This window comes from Mytilus galloprovincialis, chromosome 14 (assembly GCF_965363235.1).
Source record: "Mytilus galloprovincialis chromosome 14, xbMytGall1.hap1.1, whole genome shotgun sequence".
Lineage (NCBI taxonomy): Eukaryota > Metazoa > Mollusca > Bivalvia > Mytilida > Mytilidae > Mytilus > Mytilus galloprovincialis.
The window spans coordinates 41,049,657-41,070,264 of NC_134851.1; the positions used below are offsets into that span (position 1 = coordinate 41,049,657).

At 32.6% G+C, this 20,608-nt stretch overlaps 2 long non-coding RNA genes across 2 annotated transcripts in view; one reads left to right on the forward strand and one right to left on the reverse strand.

Moving 5' to 3' along the window:
• LOC143059000 (uncharacterized) overlaps positions 1-12,985 on the reverse strand; it is a 30,645-nt gene extending 17,660 nt beyond the window's left edge. Inside the window, exon 1 of the long non-coding RNA XR_012973329.1 lies at positions 12,872-12,985. This is a non-coding gene — a long non-coding RNA (uncharacterized LOC143059000). The remainder of the gene's footprint in view (positions 1-12,871) is intronic.
• LOC143059855 (uncharacterized) lies at positions 3,218-11,324 on the forward strand. The gene is made up of 3 exons (XR_012973636.1): positions 3,218-3,487; positions 9,765-9,852; positions 10,547-11,324. It is a non-coding gene; the product is annotated as an uncharacterized LOC143059855 (long non-coding RNA).
• Positions 12,986-20,608: the final 7,623 nt, after the last annotated feature.

Consider the following 20,608-nt stretch of genomic DNA (forward strand, 5'->3'; position numbering starts at 1 on the left):
AGTCGGTCCTTACCGGACCTACTCCTTTCATAATTTTAAATTATATTTTTTCTAATGTTTTCTCGACACGTGCCTCAAAAAGTTGATTGTCACCTTTAGTATAATCGATAGCAATTCATGTTCGCTCAACCTTAGCCCGTGATCTACTAGTATACTGATTAAACATGTATATGGTATTTCAAATTGTTCTCTATTTTTTTTTTTCATTTGTTTGTTTTTGCCGTCTTTATTCTGTCTGCTATATTTTTTACATCTAAATTAATAGCGTATTTTCAACTCTTTTCAGTTTGGGAATTTTTCATCCTTTTAATTTTAAAAAGACAAATAATTGTGAACACTTCACGGAAAAGTGAGGATTGATATTTGGTTGCTTAACGTCCAGTTGCCAATACTTCATTCATTTTTCTAATGTTAAGAACTATATATATGCCATTTATCAATATTTCGATTTGAGCGTTACTGATGAGTCTTGTGTAGACGAAACGCGCGTCTGGCGTAGTAAATTATAATCCTGGTACTTTTGATAACTATCACAGCAATGTTTTTAAACATGTTTAGGAAAGGAACATATTTCTGATTCGATGTTTATATACAAATGCATTACAAGTATAAATATGTATAGGTTGATGTTTAGTCCCTTCGATGTTTGAGACTGTAAATAAATTATGACCAATTTATTTCTGACATCTTCTTCATTTTTAACTTTTGTGGATAGGTGTTTCATTGACAGTCGTACCACATCTCCTTTCGCTTTTTTTTTTTGGTATATATTTTTTAATTCACTTTCCTTGTCTTTTAAAATATATTTATTCCATTATTTTTATTTGATGCCGAAAATAAGAATACGAAGTTATTTGTTAAATGCTATAAATAAGCGAAGTAAAACAACCGTTAATAATTATGTATATGAGCATTATATCTATTTATAAAATATTTTAAATACAAGCAGACATACCATTTGTGACACCAATTTCATTTATTTCCAAATCTTAAAATCATACATTTCCGTTCTTTAGCGTTTCTTAATAATGGCAGAACGGGCTTAAGAGTCATATGATTAAGTTAACTAAATAATTTAGTTCTCCCACATCATTAGCGGATTTAGGGGGTTAAAGCGAGCCCACCCCCGGTTGAAAATCTTAAAATATTTTTTGTATTAACCATTTCTTGTTTAAATGTTATCTTTACTATAATTTGAATATCTAGCACTGAATAGAGTGACACGTTGTCGCTACACTTCTTTAAGTATACACAAGTCATAATAACATTGGCCAGAGGGTAACTTGATAATTAGAGGACCAAAGGATTTAATTAAGACAATCCAAGGCTGCTATCTCTATATTTTATTATATATATCTTTATTAGCCTCCCTTAGAGTGATACATGAATTGCAAAACGGGTAGATACGATCTGTAATCAAATAATTAAACATATAAAATTAATACTTAAAATTTTATTTAGAGTAACCATATGCCGGATGAACAAAAAGTGTGCCATTTCTTGAAAAACATATGGTTTGGTATAACATGAAAACTTCTCTAGTGTTTTAAACATTTCTCACATAACCCCTCCCCCAAACCCCCACTTCAAGCTCTGGATCCGCGCCTGCCCATAGTGCTTATTACATTATGAAATAAAATGGTATTCATCTTCAATTGTTGAAATAAAGATGAATTGTTAAAAAAAAAGCATTGACACCAGTTTAAAGTTATCGTTCATAGAAGACAGTTATGATTTATTCTATAATTCTCTTTTTAAAACGTAAAATAATTTTACTTCTTGGAGTTTTTCTATATATTACTTCTGTAATCGGATTTTGAAGAACCCCATGGACACCACATACTCTCAAATGTCTTTCAAGGAATAATGATAGTATGTAAACTCTTGTGTTGTTAGTAAGGAAATGAAATATCAAAAGCATTTGTTTCTCAATTTTAATCTCAAAATAGGGTTCTTTAAATAAAAAAAGCTTGCATAGCAATTTCCTTAAAAACTAAATATATATAACAAAGGCAAAGTTTTAAAACACAAAATTTATTTTTTATTTTTCTTTCATAAACTTGAATTTATACCACGCTAAACCGTTAGGTTAACAACCATTGATTAATCAATAAGTAACGATCAAAAGACAATTGTTTATTGGATTAGGTTGATTGAACATGATGATTCGGGAATCTGCAATAAACCGTTGGTCACGTGGCGAGTGGCAGGCGTTGATTAAAAAGTCATTTAACTTCAAAATTACATCTATTGATACCTTACTTTATAGATTTGAGGTATTTAATCATATCCTCTTATATTCATGTTCGCTGTGATCTTAAAACATCGTTTTAGTGTCCTTAATGCAAAAACTTTCTTCTTAGTGCACTAAGAAGTCTTTTGCGGTATTTCTACACACCGAAAATCAATATATGGCCTTATTATTGGTAATATACCATATTAGTGTCACTAATGGCTTAACGTGTTACCAAATTAAAAAGAAGAAATAGACTCAAAACCGCATTTTTAACTTTAGATTTTTTTTTCAATCCCAAAATAGAGAAGAGGTCCGGTATACAGACTTATTAAAAAGTCCAGATGAGAAGTTTAACTTGCTTTTCTATTCCCGGCACTTTTAACTGTTTCTTGACGCATGCAAAAAAAAAATGCAGTACCTGGTTACAGTTGCGCATTGACAAATTATAATCTTTCGATTAAATGATCTTAAATCTATATGGTCTTAATTTTAAAAGTTATAAAATCTAAATGTGAAGTGATCTAAAATGTTCAATATTAATGAGTATTTTCGCTGTGTTTAAAATGAATCTAAGGTCGTCTAAAAGTATATACATGTGTATTTGACCCGACTACTGACTACATAGTAATTTAAACTATTCATTATGTACCTATAAGGGGGGTCTGAGCGGGACTCGGGATTGTCGAGGCGTATTTTTTGTAAACGTGACACATGAAAGTCAAATTATGAGGGAGTGTAGGAGGGGTACTGATCCCGAAATCCCGAGCTTATAAACACGAAATCCCGAAATCCCGGGCTTAAAAACACGAAATCCAGAGGTCCCGAAATTCGAAAAAAGAATTATCGTATCCAGAAAGGGTCAATCCCGAAATCCAGAGCTTAAAAACACCCGATCCCACAGTCCCGATAAAGGTCCTATCCTCCCTTAAATTATTGTGCCGTGAAAACGCGAAATGAAGTTTAGCGGGACATGGGAAATTACAAAAATAGCAGAATTGTTCACTTACATAGTGTAAGCGGGATGGCATCATGCGAGAATCTAAAAAAATAAGTAGTAACTAAGCGGGATCCGTGAACAAAACCCCCAATGAGACCCCCATTAGTTGTGGCTTATTTTGGTCTTTTTAGTTAGTTTCTTTCCCCTACATTACTTGACCGTTTTTGTAAAACAACAGCACTCGAGGTCTGACAGTATTTTACCAAGAAATGCACAAAATATTCAAAAAGAAGGCCTAGAAAATTTAAATATTGGTATGCACACATACTCCCCTATCAGCACAGACAATTATATTTTTGTAAAGGCGCCAAACTCGTTTCTAATATTAATAATAGAACCGAAAAGAAAATGGAAATGGAAATGGGGAATGTATTCAAAGAGATAACAACATGACCAAAGAGCAGATAACAGCCATAGGTCACCAATGGGTCTTCATTGCAACGAGAAAATCCCGGTACCTGAGACTGGGGTGGATCTAGTCATATAAAGGAGGGGTTCCTCACCCAGGACAATTTTTTTTTTTTGGGGGGGGGGGGGGGTGTCCAACTTCATGTCCCCATTCAAATGCATTGATCGTCCAATAAAGAAAGGGGGTTCCAACATGTCCAACCCTCAGCCCCCCCCCCTGGATCCTTGCCTGTGAGGCATGCTTTAGCTTGCCATTAAACAAAAATGTATACTAGTTGAGTGATAATGGATGTCATACTAAACTCTTCAATATAAAAAAAAGAAACTAAAATAAAAATCATACAAAGGTCACAAAGGCCATAACTTCTGGCTCCTGGATTAGGAAAAGTGCAAAATGCAGTGAGGATAAAAGCCTTTACTGTAAATTCCTGAAATTACAATTTATACATGATATAAATCATCTCACATCTGTGTGCATTTCTTGAAATTGGTCATATTAATAAATGCATGCAATATTTTCAGAAACTTTCAATATATAGGCTTTTAAAAGTCAATCTTGTGCATGATTATCAATGATTACACTCGCACAATTAACACATGTGGTTCTCAAAACTCAGAGGTGTCTATGCTATTTATGACAACATTTTAATCAAGTATATTAAATTTACAAAATTTGTTTAGAACTATATGATTTTTAGGTTTTTAAGCATAGATATAGTAGGTCAGGATCTGCGAACTCTCACTGACTGACTGAGCACATGAATTCAACACTAGTTTTTTGGTGATGTTGGTGTTGCTAAGTGTTTTGTTTTGTTTTTCTTTTCTGCATCTTATGTTTTGCCTTGGCATTGTCAGTTTCTCTTTCATTGCCTTTGTTTTTTTTTGTTATGTTAAATAACAAGTCACAAGAGAGAAAAAACAATAAAAATATGTGAAAAAATGGCTTAGTTCAGTATATATTAAGGAAAGAGATAACAAATAGCTAAATAAGAAAAAAGAAAATTCCTTTTCTACAGTCAATTGTCTGATAATCTAGAAGATAGCCTGATTTGGTCTAATTCTCCTGAATTCTAGCAGGTACTTTATTCCAACTTTTTTAATTCAAACAAACCATGTCTTAGATAGTCTTGGAATTAGAATACATTAATCATAAAATTTTCATAATACTTTGGTGAATTATCTATTGATATAATCATGATAATTAAGCTCCTTTTTAATTTTTAGGGATTTAAAATTTTTGATTTAAAGTTAGGGATTTTATTCATAAAAGGGGGGATTTTTCCAGTACGTATACTATTAATAATGCTTTGAGCAATTTTCATGAAACTTGGTGAATTATTTTTGTATAACATAAACATGATAATTTTCCTTTTAATTTAAAAAAAAAATCGGATTTATGTCATTATACTATCATGACTTGGGATTAGGATAGTCTCAAGAATGCTTTCACAAATTTTTATGAAACTTTGGTGAATTGTTTTTATATCTTGACAAACTCCCTTTTTAGCTCACCTGACCTGAAAGGTCAAGTGAGCTTTTCTCATCACTTGGCGTCCGTCGTCTGTTGTCCGTAAACTTTTACAAAAATCTTCTCCTCTGAAACTACTGGGCCAAATTCTACCAAACTTGGCCACAATCATCCTTGGGATATCTAGATTAAAAAATGTGTGGCGTGACCCGTCAAACCAACCAAGATGGCCGCCATGGCTAAAAATAGAACATAGGGGTAAAATGCAGTTTTTGGCTTATAACTCAAAAACCAAAGCATTTAGAGCAAATCTGACAGGGGTAAAATTGTTTATCAGGTGAAGATCTGTCTGCCATGAAATTTTCAGACGAATCGGACAACCTGTTGTTGGGTTGCTGCCCCTGAAATGGTTATTTTAAGGAAATTTTGCAGTTTTTGGTAATTATCTTGAATACTATTATAGATAAAGATAAACTGTAAACAGCAATAATGTTCAGCAGAGTAAGACCTACAAATAAGTCAACAAGACCAAAATTGCCAGTCGACCCCTTAAGGAGTTATTGCCCTTTATAGTCAATTTTTAACAACTTTTCATCATTTTTTGTAACTTTTCTAAAAATCTTCTTCTCTAAAACTACTTTGCCAAATTTAATCAAACTTGGCGACAATTATCATTGTGGTTTATAGTTTAAAAAATGTGTCCGATGACCCAGCCTACCAAACAAAATGGCCGACATGGCTAAAATTAGAACATAGTGGTAAAATGCAGTTTTTGCTTTATATCTTTGAAACCAAGACATTTAGGGCAAATCTTTCAAGATTTTAATGTCCATCAGAATAAGATATATCCCCTCACAAATTTTAGTTGAATCGGACAACCTGTTGTTGGGTTGCTGCCCTTAAATTGGTTATTTTAAGAAAATTTTGCAGTTTTTGGTTATTATCTTGAATACTATTATAGATAGAGATAAACTGTAAACAGCAATAATGTTCAACAAAGTAAGATCTACAAATAAGTCAGCATGATCAAAATTGTTAGAGGACCCCCTAAGGAGTTATTGCCCTTTAGAGTCAATATTAAACAACTTTTCCTCATTTTTAGCTCACCTGGCCCGAAGGGCCAAGTGAGCTTTTCCCATCACTTTGCGTCCGGCGTCCGTCGTCGTCGTCGTCCGTCGTCTGTCGTCCGTCGTCGTCCGTCGTCCGTCGTCGTTAACTTTTACAAAAATCTTCTCCTCTGAAACTACTGGGCCAACTTGAACCAAACTTGGCCACAATCATCATTGGGGTATCTAGTTTAAAAAATGTGTGGCGTGACCCGGTCAACCAACCAAGATGGCCGCCACGGCTAAAAATAGAACATAGGGGTAAAATGCAGTTTTTGGCTTATAACTCAAAAACCAAAGCATTTAGAGGAAATCTGACATGGGATAAATATGTTTATCAGGTCAAGATCTATCTGCCCTGAAATTTTCAGATGAATCGGTCAACCCGTTGTTGGGTTGCTGCCCCTGAATTGGTCATTTTGAGGAAATTTTGCTGTTTTTGGTTATTATCTTGAATATTATTATAGATAGAGATAAACTGTAAACAGCAATAATGTTCGGCAAAGTTAGATTTACAAATAATTCAACATGACCGAAATGGTCAGTTGACCCCTTTAGGAGTTATTGCCCTTTATAGTCAATTTTTAACCATTTTTCACAAATCTAAGTAATCTTTTACAAAAATCTTCTCCTCTGAAACTACTGGGCCAAATTAATCCAAACTTGGCCACAATAATCTTTGGGGTATCTTGTTTAAAAAATGTGTGGCGTGACCCGGTCAACCAACCAAGATGGCCGCCACGGCTAAAAATAGAACATAGGGGTAAAATGCAGTTTTTGGCTTATAACTCAAAAACATAAGCATTTAGAGGAAATCTGATGGGGGTAAAAATGTTTCTCAGGTCAAGATCTATCTGCCCTGAAATTTTCAGATGAATCGGTCAACCTGTTGTTGGGTTGCTGACCCTGAATTGGTCATTTTGAGGAAATTTTGCCGTTTTTGGTTATTATCTTGAATATTATTATAGATAGAGATAAACCGTAAACAGCAATAATATTCAGCAAAGTTAGATTTACAAATAAGTCAACATGACCGAAATGGTCAGTTGACCCCTTAAGGAGTTAGTGCCCTTTATAGTCAATTTTTAACCATTTTTCATAAATCTAAGTAATCTTTTACAAAAATCTTCTCCACTGAAACTACTGGGCCAAATTAATCCAAAGTTGGCCACAATCATCTTTGGGGTATCTAGTTTAAAAAATGTGTGGCGTGACCCGGTCAACCAACCAAGATGGCCGCCACGGCTAAAAATAGAACATAGGGGTAAAATGCAGTTTTTGGCTTATAACTCAAAAACCAAAGCATTTAGAGGAAATCTGACATGGGGTAAATATGTTTATCAGGTCAAGATCTATCTGCCCTGAAATTTTCAGATGAATCGGTCAACCCGTTGTTGGGTTGCTGCCCCTGAATTGGTCATTTTGAGGAAATTTTGCTGTTTTTGGTTATTATCTTGAATATTATTATAAATAGAGATAAACTGTTAACAGCATTAATGTTCATCAAAGTAAGATTTACAAATAAGTCAACATGACCGAAATGGTCAGTTGACCCCTTTAGGAGTTATTGCCCTTTATAGTCAATTTTTAACCATTTTTTGTAAATCTTAGTTATCTTTTACAAAAATCTTCTCCTCTGAAACTACTGGGCCAAATTAATTCAAACTTAACCACAATTATCTTTGAGGTACCTTGTTTGAAAAATGTGTCCGATGACCTGGCCATCCAAACCAAGATGGCCACCACGGCTAAAAATAGAACAGGGGTAAAATGTAGTTTTTTGCTTATAACTCTGAAACCAAATCATTTAGAGGAAATCTGACAAGGAGTTAAATTGTTAATCAAGTCAATATATATCTGCCCTGAAATATTCAAATGAATTGGACAACCGGTTGTTGGGTTGCTGCCCTCCAATTGGTAATTTTTAAAGAAATTTTGCTGTTTTTGGTTATTATCTTGAATACTATTATAGATAGCGATAAACTGTAAACAGCGATAATGTTCATCAAAGTAAGATCTACAAATAAGTCCACATGACCTAAATTGTCAATTGACCCCTTAAGGAGTTATTGCCCTTTATAGTCAATTTTTAACAATTTTCATTAATTTGGTAAATTTATGTAAATTTTTACCAAATATTTTTCTCTGTTACTAATGGGCAAAGTTCATTATAGATATAATTGTAAGAAGCAAGAATGTTCAGTAAAGTAAGAACTTCAAACACATCACCATCACCAAAATACAATTTTGTCATGAATCCATTTGTGTCCTTTGTTTAATATGCACATAGACCAAGGTGAGCGACACAGGCTCTTTAGAGCCTCTAGTTGTAACTTGTATAAAAATCTTTTCTAAAACTACTTGGCCAAATTTAACCAAACTTGGCCACAATCATAATACTAGGGTATCTATTTTTAAAAAGAGTGTCTAATGACCCCGCCTACCAACAAAGATGGCCGACATCAGTAAACACATTAACAGGTGAGCGACACAGGCTCTTGAGAGCCTCTAGTTATTATTATGACCCAAAGTGGAGGGGGCATAATGTTTAACACTTGTCAGATCGTTTGTCCGTCTGTCCCAAAGTTGTTTTTTGTTCTCTTACAGTACTTTAGTTTTCCTCAACCAAATTCAATTAAACTTTTACAAAAGCTTGTTATCACAATTCTCAGATCAAGTTTGAATTTTGGTGATGTCAGTGTTACTGTACTAGAGTATCAGAGTTATGCCCCTTTAGAAACGGGGAAAATATGCTGAATTTTTGGTTTCCTGTTCTCTAAAATTTAGTTTGTCTCAACCAAATGTTATGAAATCAATACACAATGCTTATCATCACAAAATACAGATTAAGTTTGAATTTTGGTAGTGTCTCTTTTACTAAATTCTATAGTTATGTTCTTTAAAAATGGAAAAAATTGTTTCGGCCTTCTAACTTAAGTTTTCCTCAACCAAATTTTATTATTAAACTTTAAAAAAATACTTTTTATCATAATTTTAATCAGATCAATTTCAAATTTTGGTAGTAAAACTTTTACCATTCTTCAGTTATGTTCCTTTAAAACTTTGAATAATATGCAAGCTGGAGTATCATTCCCTATTTATCATGTATATTTTTTATAAGATGCAGAGTTAAGGAACTTTAGTTGTTGCAAAGTTATTTTAAAATTGTCCATTTTCAAAAACTTTGAAAGGTTTTTAGAAATTTATGTATTTGTTAAAAAAATCGCAGCCTTAAACTTATAGTCACTTGAGATATATATCTATAAATGGAGCCAAATTATATACATGTTTTATGTCAATAAATACCACTGTTTGTGCATGTTTTGTTTTTTTTTGGAGGGCAGGGGTCTTATTTGCACAGTGCTCATAGTTTTTTAGTCGATCATTAAAATTCATTTAAAGCTTAAAGACCAGCTATAAGGGCAAGAAGCTTATCAAGCACTCACGGTTTAGATTTTTATTAAACACACATTAATATACATAATGTACATTAAACAGAAAAAAATATTGATGCAAGATGTCATTCAACTTTTACTCTTTTATGTATAGGACAAGAACTATAGAAGATACAGAGAAATTATATACAGCAGAAATGATAGGCAATGTAAAATTTGCAGAAGCCAACTAAACCTAAATGGTAAGGCACCTTTTAATATAAAAAAGTTATTGAACTTGAAAGATGATTACTAGTATCATGATTACTATAAAAATTAAAAGATGTGGTATATTAAATATGAAAACTATCATGGCTTTGAGAAAGCAATTGTAGGCCTGTTACGACCTTCAATAATGAGAAAATCCATACCCTATACTATAGTCAAAGTAGGCAGCTATAAAAGACCTAAAGATGAAACATTGAAACAATCCAAACTGTAAAACTAATCATGGTAATTGCCTAGTTTATAACAAAATAAATTACAAAAAATAAATATGACCGGTATGAAACAACAACAACAACAACCACTAAATTTTAGTGTCAGACTAAACTGACAAAAGCTACAGGCTCTGAACTTTGGACAGGCACAATAGGAATATGGCAAGGTTATATAAAAATAAGATGTGGTATGATTGCCAATAAGACAACTCTCCACCAGACAACCAATGATGTAAATTTCCTGCAAACACGGACTTGACTTCTGTAAATCAACTAATTTTTCGTGAATACTTTATTTGGCATTTTATACTTTCTAGTCTACATCGCAGTTATTTATTTTTCTCGAGTTCAAGTTTACTTAATGTATTTTAATAAGGAAAGATACACATGAAAAACATTTATTGCTGTTTCTCTCTCCATTTATAACATTTTATTTGTTTATTTTGTGTATTTATAGGTGATCAGACATCTTGGTTTTCATGATCAATAGGTCATTACTGAAGAGGAAACTTAAAGTTGAAATTTATTTACATAGTGCATAATTGGATTAATTTGAAATGGAATGTGTGCTTTCCTGCAAAAAAGAAATAGGAAATTTCAACATTATCACATGATAATGACCATAAACAAAATGGAGTTCTATCATAGATACACAAAAACACTATTGCATAAAAGCAACAACATATCTTAATCAAAAGAAAGGAGAATGCTGAACAAATACTATTTTGTTGTTGAAAAAAGGAACACCAGTTTTATCCACTCATTTACATCGCTCCCTCATATCAAATATACAGAAGAAGATCATTGAAGAACAATTTGCAAAAATGATTTCTCTTAGAATTGAAGGGAATTGTTTAGTGAATGGAATAATGTATTCACTGAATTCTTACGTAGTGGATAGAATAACTGTATACAAGCTGAAACAGAAGAAATTCTAATTTAAAATAACACGAAAAGTGTTTATTTTATTATTTAATCTGCAAATATATAAACAAATTCTTTAGAACACCACAAATGGTATGACATTCAAATTGGTTGCTTATTAATGTATCGCATTGAAAAAATTACAAAGAAAATAGAAGCATTTGCTCCAAAAAAAAATATAAATCAAAGTTAAATTTATATAAAAAGTATAAACAATACCTAGATCTAAACAGTCAGACTGTATTATTTTCAATGTCATTAAAATGTTGAGTCAAACATTTATTAAAGTTTTAAATATCATTTGCATCAATTATACAGTCTTGTAATAATTATATTCATACTGTTTGTATACATGGTGTAGTGAAGAAATGTTTAACAAGTAAAAATAAGGGAAAACATTTCCTTAAGGGAAATTTGATGTTCAGAAATTTCCGTAGAGGAAATTTGAAGAACAATGATTTCCCTAGAGGAAATTTGTTGTCTTGAATTTTCCTCCAAGGAAAAGTGTTTGTCAAAAATTTCCTCACAGGAAAAAGTATTTCCTCCAAGGAAAATTTGAAGCTATAAATTTCCTCAAAGGAAAAAGTATTTCCTCTAAGGAAAATTTGAAGCTGCAAATTTCCTCAAAGGAAAAAGAATTTCCTCTAAGGAAAAAGAATTTCCTCTAAGGAAATAGAATTTCCTCAAAGGAAATTATTATGCAGCAAATTCCCTAAGGGAAATCTTTTTCCCTTGAGGAAAAAACAATTTCCCTTGAGGAAAAATCTTTTTCCTTCAGGGAAATTTGATTTCCCTTGAGGAAAAGTACTTTTCCTCTGAGGAAATTGTTGAAAAAAGGGGCATAACTTTTTCAACAGTGGTGCTAGATTCAAAAAATTTTAGGACAAATATCAGAGAACCAATACCAACCAAGTTATCAACTTTGTTTTGACTTAACTCCAAAAATTAAGGTGACAACTTTTGCACTCAGCGGAATTGCAAACTTGTCCCGGAGACTGTTATATGATATGTGTTTATTGTATTCTATACAATTGTACCTTTAAAAATTGCTTTTATTACAAAATAAGTGTAGGTCATGTTTTTGTCAATATTTATGAAAATTTTCTATTTGTAAAATTCAATAAAATGCCCAACATGCTATTGATTCCATGATAAATGGACACTTACACGACTTAGTTTGATAAATTATAATAATTTAAAAAGATAGAGAATGGAAACGGGGAATGTGTCAGAGAAAACAAATTGACCAAAGAGCAGAAAACAGCCGAAGGCAACCGATAGGTATTCAACGCAGCGAGAAAATCCCCTACCCGGAGTCGGGCTTCAGCTGGCCCCTATATAAACAATAATGTATACTACATGTAGTTCATCGAAATGGAGGCCACACTTAATTTCGAATCATACAAATGAATAATTACATAGTGACTTTTGTGGCTTAATCCAAACAGTAAGTTAACACATACTTCTTTGTTTATTTATTCAAAAGATACCATTAACAAAGCTTTGACATTTTTATCAATGGTATATTTTGACCTAATATCATCCGTTGTATTGGAGTATTAACTTCAGGACATATATGTTTATTTCCGGGGGTTACGCATATTGTTATTTTTATTAATCTATTTTTGAGAGGAGGGAATTATTATCGATCAAATTTTTATCCTGAAAAATTATGAAATATTTGCCGTTTTACGTTAAGCAAATACCAATCAATCGATCTACCCTAAATACAATTGTACTTCGCCAGATACTAGATGACGATGAATGAAAAAATCGATATCACAGCTGATTCCGTTTAATTTAAGAAAAATATTTTAGTAATAAAAAGAATTAAGGTGAATAAAAAACAATTACATACCAATATTCAACATGAATTTTCACGACCATCTTTTTTCCCCTTTTAGTTTTCCTTATACGCAGATCTATATGTAATGTGTGTTGTTAAACTTAGTACAGGTAAATTAACGGTAGATTATATGAGAAAAAGCTTCGTCATCTACTGATTAAATACCTTGATATAGATCTATACTGACCGACTTTAGAAATGCAACACTAGAATATTCGTTTTAATTCAAATTTTCAAATATGCAATTTGTGTTAAACAAATGTATGAACCTAAATTTCATTCATTACTTCATTGTGTAAAAAAAATTTACAGTTCGAAAGTTGAATTGATTACGTCATTTTAATGTTTAAATCATGTGGTATGCACTGAAACCCTTGTTCCCCCTCCCCCCGCTTTATCAATGGATGTGTCACCGTCGAAGGCAATGACTGCCTGCAACCAACGCCAACATGATTGTCAGAAAGGTTGGGCATGTTTTGAGTTCTGTTTTGTATCTTCTGCCTTTGTTCCATCCAATACAGTGTGTTTTGGCAATTATGTGGTTTAAACTTTTGGGCTTTAAATGTTTTTCTGCAGTCGAATCTTTAGCATTTCAGTTTATGGGAAACATTTATGGCATGAATCTGTCTGCCATGGCATTCAGCGATTTGATTAGCAGTTGACGTTGCTGCTGTTAACATGTCTCGCAAGTGACGTTGCTTTAGGCAGCAACCATTTGATTTTCTGGGGGGGGGGGGGGGGGGGGGGGGGGGAGCTATGGGTTTTTTTTCTGGACAAATTTTTTTTTTCGCCTGCAGCGAAAAACAATCTATTTTTTTCGCAACAAGTCGAAAACAATTTTTTTCTTTCAATTTTAGCATTACATATAGTGGCAGCTGAGGGTGAAACAAACAATTTTTTTTCTCAGAATCAAAAACAAATTATTTTTTTCTCCAAAAACTGGAAACAAACTTTTTTTTCCAAAAAAAACCATAGCCAGAAAATCAAATGGTTGCTGCCTTATCAAATTCTATTGACGTACGTGGCGTTGTCACGACGAGTTTCTGACGTCAAATTGTCTTTTTAAAGTTTTTAACCGATTTAAGTGTGGGTATGGATTGAAAGAATTGTTTCACGAAGAAAAAAAACCTTTAAAAAATAATCATTTATGGGTTTCAAATTTCGCTTTAAGAAATTCGTGCGACTTCAATAATTCGATATGTTCAATAACCTCAGGTAAGTCAGATATTGAATTTTTTCTAAACGGAAAGAAGTAAGGTAAGCATTAATAGTAGTTATTCGAGGATCAATCAACGAAATATGTTTTGCGTTTTTAAGGTCCTGCAGTATATATGTGAATTTAATTAATATTTACATAGAAATTATCACAATTCAACCTTATCGCGGCTCGTAATTTTTTTTTCATTAATGTTTTTGATTGGTTTTCAAATTTGATAGTAATATTTGCATTTTATTTTGATAGTTTGCTTAATAGTTTTTCTTGCAAGTGTTGCAGTTGTACCGTTGTATACTTGGTAATCTTTCTCGGTAAAAAAAATCGAAAGGGAGCTTCTAAAGTAAATATCTTCAGTAAACCACAAAATTAATATTCTAACTCTAAGACTTCAAGGTGTCGGACTAATGGGGTGTCGGACCAATGGGGTGTCGGACTAATGGGGTGTCGGATCAATGGGGCGTCGGACTAATGGGGTATCGGACCAATTGGGTGTCGGACTAACGGGTTGTCGGAACATCGGGGCTGCCCCACTTCAACTGTATTGTCAAGTCTTCACTATTTTAGAATCATGTGCAGATTAAAGTTGCGCAGGTTGACGAAATTGTTCTGATTTCATTCTAAATTTATTAGTTTATTTAATAAGATACATCTTTTACTTTTTTCTTTTTAATTGAATTAATGTTTTAGTAAATAAATACATTGCATCGAAGTTTCATAGGGGCCTCGGTGGCCGAGTGGTCTAAGTAGTTACTACTGTAATCACTAGCCAGTCAACACTGATGTGAGATCGAACCCCGCTCGTGTGGGTGCACTCGACTCCAATCTTAATTGACTAGGATTGTCAGTTTTCCTATCGAAGGTCGGTGGTTTTCTCCAGGCATTCTGGCTTCCTCCACCAATAAAAACTGGCCGCCACCAAATAGCCCAAAAACGGTGCTAAAAAGGGGCGTTAAAACACCAAAAATTAAAAAATTAAAAAAAATCGAAGTTTCATCCCAAATGTGGTTCGGTCAACGATTTTACTCCCGAATAAAATTACAAAAATTACAAAAATTACAAAAAAGGAGAATTCCGTTCTTATCGTGTGATCAATTTCTGTTCATTTCTGCTATCTTATTCCCATAAAAAGATTATAATCAAAAGATTGGTTTTTCTTTTCTATAAACTAGTTGTTGTTTTAAGCAATTGTTTTTTTTTAATCCCGCAAGAAAAACTCATGCTAAATATTGCGATAGGATTGGCGGCTAGTGTGACACAGTCAGTAATGATTAAATATATTTTATTATGTAATTACAAAGTCAAGAAAGATTCTAAAGTTCAAATGTTCGAATGTTCACAAACTGTCTTTAAAGTTGAATTGTTCGAATGTTCAATATCTCACACGGGCACGTGATCGTATAGTTTCAATCCGGATGGAGTATGTTTGGATATTAAGCGCATATGTTCCAGCCTACCCATGAGGGGGGAGACCTTGGCGGAATCTCCGGTACCAATCTCTTGTACCAATCTCTCCTCCTCCAAGTCAAAAGCTGGATCTTATATAGTCCAGTTGTCCATAAACATTGGCCCATAGCTAATGGCCGGTTACGTTGTAGTCTGGATGTTAGATAATTCTAGTCTATGGTTAATTGTCAAACTATGCAATTAACCCCTAAAGGATACATGTTATTTCACAGTAGACATGGTCATTTATTGGCTGCAGGTTATATGTCTATAATATTCGTACAGATCGTTATTAAGTGTCCAAAGTGTACAGTTCATTGAATGTTCGGTTATGCTGTAATTAATTCCTTTTTAATGAATTTCCTAATTAATACTCCAGTAATAATAATAATAATTAATGATATGAAACACAAATTGTGTTACATATTATGCCTTCCATCCAAAATAGAACGAACGTTCAATAAAATACGGTAGTTTTTCTTCCTGTAGATGATCCTAATAGTTCATTGTAAGGTTTCCGGTAACCATCACCACACATCTAAAGTTTATAAAGTTCTATAAGTCCAATATCAGGATATAATAAGTTCATTACATTCATCAACTCCAATATCTGGATATATTTACACATATTTCATTCGAATCATAAGTTCAATATTTCAGTATAAATAGTTCATGTTTTATTTCCGTCACCATCATAGTATAATGTTCATCAACTACTGGAAAGGGCGCAAATCTTTGTACAAGTGTCAGTCATCATCATCTTCATTACGAAGTAGTTGACGCATCTAGCTGGTTAGTTCGTCCTTCTTAAGAGGCTGTTAATAACATCGTCATTGTAATTGGGTTAAGTTTCATCCTTGATCAATGGCGCAGAGGAAGACATCAGTCTCTCTGGAAGCAGTAACATCTGTTCCAACCAATTGCGTTGACACCATGTTGTGCCAACTGTTCGTGACATTAGAACTAGAACTCGCACCCTTCTTTTTGGCTAACCAAGATATATTCTTAATAAATTAACAGTACAAACATATGGCTATTCCAATGGAGATCGCACCTTAACCCCACTGATAAATTAAAACTTATTTCAATTTGGAAAACTAAAAATTGTCAACTTCCCCTTTATTTCTTTTTTTTATTATCAATCGTCTGGTAAATCTCCTTTAGTTCTCTTGATTATTCAAGCCTAGCTAAATTTGATAAAACACTTTCTTTGTATAAATAAAAAAAAAACTATCAAGTTATCTGGTTAAAACAAAATCAACATAAATAAAAATAAATAAATCTTGTATACAACTTCTACAATTTTGAGAAAATCTACCTAATAAAAACAAGATATGTTTATTTATTCATTACTTAAGATATACATTTATATATAAATTTACAATCAAATAAGTTAATCCATCATTTAATGTAACCCCTACACCTACATGATACACATGAAATTTTTTTAATAAAAAATTATATTTTACCTTGTTAGCAATTGTAATACTTTTATTTCTTTAACCTTAGTGCCTCATTATTTAATCTTAACTCTAAATAAAGACCAAAGATTTATTCTCATCACTCTTTAAAAAAAACAACATTTAAGATTCCTTTGATAAAATTTCAACTACTTCTTGTTACTGACTATTTTTCATATTTGACAACAACAACACCAACAACACCTTGTTGCAAAAAAAAATGTCGTTCTCCTTAATCTTTTACATTTTTTTAAAAATAGTATAAAGTGTCCTTATCATAATGATCCCTTCCTTTTTTATATATCTAATAAAAAAAAAATTCATTTGTTTTAAAATTTCAAACCTACTGCCTATCTTATTTATACATTTCAATACGGCTCAGCGTTAGGGTATAAATTGAAATCTGCTTTTAAAACTTAACTAACATCTTAAAAACTAAAACAATTAAAAAAAATCTATGCCTACTTATGAACAAACTGACACATCGTTAAGATTCTTTCTTCAACTCCTTAATTAATTATTTCCTTATTCTTATCTTAATTTCTAATAATAATCCTCATATTAAAGTGTTCATGAAAAATTTCAATTTTACTGTAAAGCTAGTATTCCTTTAATATCAATTATCTATTTCACTTAAATTTTCTCGTTACGTTCGTATGTCTCTCTTTTTTTTTTTTATTAATATCAATTTACCACAACAATACTAGTATGTAAATCCCTGAGGGCAAAACATATTTATGTGCTATTTTCTGAAGATACGTCTCTTTTCCTATTAACAATATGTAAATATGGCGTAATCTAACACCATAAAAAAAAAAACTTGCACCATTTAAATACTAACATCACTTATGTTAATCAACCGAAGAAGGGGTTGGAATCTAAAATTATAGACTATTTGTTTTCTCTAAACAAATGTGCGTACACACTACCAACCTACGTAAACCCATAATTATCAATGGCTAGAATACGCAAACAATGTATCCTCAATGTACCCTTAACTTCATCTACCAAAGGTTCTAATTCAACCTTCATTTACACCGGTGCTCTACTAATTTTACGTAAAACATATGTTTTCTAGAATAATTGAGTATCTTCAAAAAAAAAAAACACCCCATAATATGACCAAAAACCACCATTAAATACGGAACAAAAAATGCTGATGTATCAGACATTTTATCTTTTTACAAATTTACTTTAAACGAAAAACTAGCTTCTCTATAACTTCACAAAAAAAAACGGTTTATTTTTTTAAGAATCATATGTGTAATCTATCCTATCTCTTAAACAACACGTACCTCATAAAAAATAACACACAAAAATAACCTTTCATTCTGATAAAAAAAAAATTGTATAATATTCATAATTTTTAAATTGACCTATAAAACCTTAAAACACTCAATAAAAAGTTTTATTTGAACCACATCTCGTGAACAACTTCAGATTTTCAGCCTTTTAAAAATAACAAGAAGTTTTAAAAATCTGAAAAGTCAGTGCCCATCTAATTCCTTAAAACTCAAACATAGAACTACAAAATGTAGCTGTCACAGGACTTTCCAATTTTCTTCTATGATACATGTACATGTATCGCTAATGATATCTAACTACGAAAACAACGTAATAATGGGAAACTTTACTTAATATGTGTGCCATCTCTTGAAAAGCCATTTCTACTTGTTGTACTGACATAGAAATATCTTGATTTTCCATTAAGAAAAATGAAAGTAACTGAGTTCTTACCTTTTATATTCCTTCGCGTTATTTTAGACAATCCAAATCGATCGTGGTCAAACGGCATCAAATTTTGACTTATGTGACAGTCAGTAATGATTAAATATATTTTATTATGTAATTACAAAGTCAAGAAAGATTCTAAAGTTCAAATGTTCGAATGTTCACAAACTGTTTTTAAAGTTGAATTGTTCGAATGTTCAATATCTCACACGGGCACGTGATCGTATAGTTTCAATCCTGATGGAGTACGTTTGGATATTAAGCAATTAACCCCTGAAGGATACATGTTATTTCACAGTAGACATGGTCATTTATTGGCTGCAGGTTATATGTCTATAATATTCATACAGATCGTTATTAAGTGTCCAAAGAGTACATTTCATTGAATGTTCGGTTATGCTGTAATTAATTCCTTTTTAATGAATTTCCTATTTAATACTCCAGTAATAATAATATTAATTAATGATATGAAACACAAATTGTGTTACACTAGCGAGGTACAAATTCGCAGCCACTTTGGTTAAGATTGGGGACGTTATATTTGATGCCTTGCACATGTAATATTTGCCACTTAACATTAGGATAACAATTAATTATCAATCACTTTCTGTCAATTTTTTTTCTTATCTCAAACTACGCAAAAACCATTGTCTCTATTATGTTTTTGTAGTATATTTCGTGTATATGATTTGGGTTTTATTTTCTGTGATTGGCCTCGATGACTAAGTAGTCTAGTGCTTACCCTGTTAACACAGACTGTTAGTTTGTAACCCGTTTCGGCTAGGTGCGTGCGACTCCCAACCTTAATTGTCTAGTGTTCCCACCTGCAAAGGTCGGTGCTTCTTTTTACGGTATACCAGTTTTCTTCACTAATAAAAACAGTACGCCATGATATAGACAAGTCTAGGAAAACGGTGCAATACGTATAGACATGTGTTTCTGGTTCATCTGCTGAACATTGTGTGCTCTACGTATACACCTCTCTCTCTCTCTCTCTCTCTCTCTCTCTCTCTCTCTCTCTGGCTTGCAATGTATGTGTACATAACATGTGTTTTCTGTCATTTTGTTTCCTGTGTAACACGTATGCAGTTCTGTCTGCATTTTTGTCGTTTTCTGGATACTTTATATGAATATACTTTGCTATGCTTTACTGTAACAGTTTCACTTCTAGATCTTTTCGTTCATTGTGCTACTCTGTTCTCACTTTTGTCAAAATTCTTGTCTGGTATATTTATACAGCTTTTGTTCGTCTGATGCGTACTTTGTCAACACACGGTACCACTTTTGGATTTCTTTTGTGTACTTTGATTCTGTTTATTTTGGGGACATTTCTGGCTCTAAGTTGTCTACTGCAAGGTTTGAATGTGGTATACATATATATTCACCTGGACTTGTCTTGTTTGCTAAAACAAAACCTGGTTAAAATATATATAGGCAGTCGTTTGCTAGGTGGTGTATTGATACACAGCAATGTTTAAATCATTGAAACATGTCAGTTAACTGCTAGTAGTCTGTTGTTATTTATGTATTATTGTCATTTTGTTTATTTTCTTTAGTTACACCTTCTGACATCAGAATCGGACTTCTCTTGAACTGAATTTTAATTTGCGTATTGTTATGCGTTTACTTTTCTACATTGGCTAGAGGTATAGGGGGAGGTTGAGATCTCATAAACGTGTTTAACCCCGCCGCGTTTTTGCGCCTGTCCCAAGTCAGGAGTCTCTGGCCTTTGTTAGTCTTGTATTATTTTAAATTTTAGTTTCTTGTGTACAATTTGGAGTTTAGTATGGCGTTCATTATCACTAAACTAGTATATATATTTGTTTAGGGGCCAGCTGAAGGACGCCTCCGGGTGCGGAAATTTCTCGCTGCGTTGAAGACCTCTTGGTGACCTTCTGC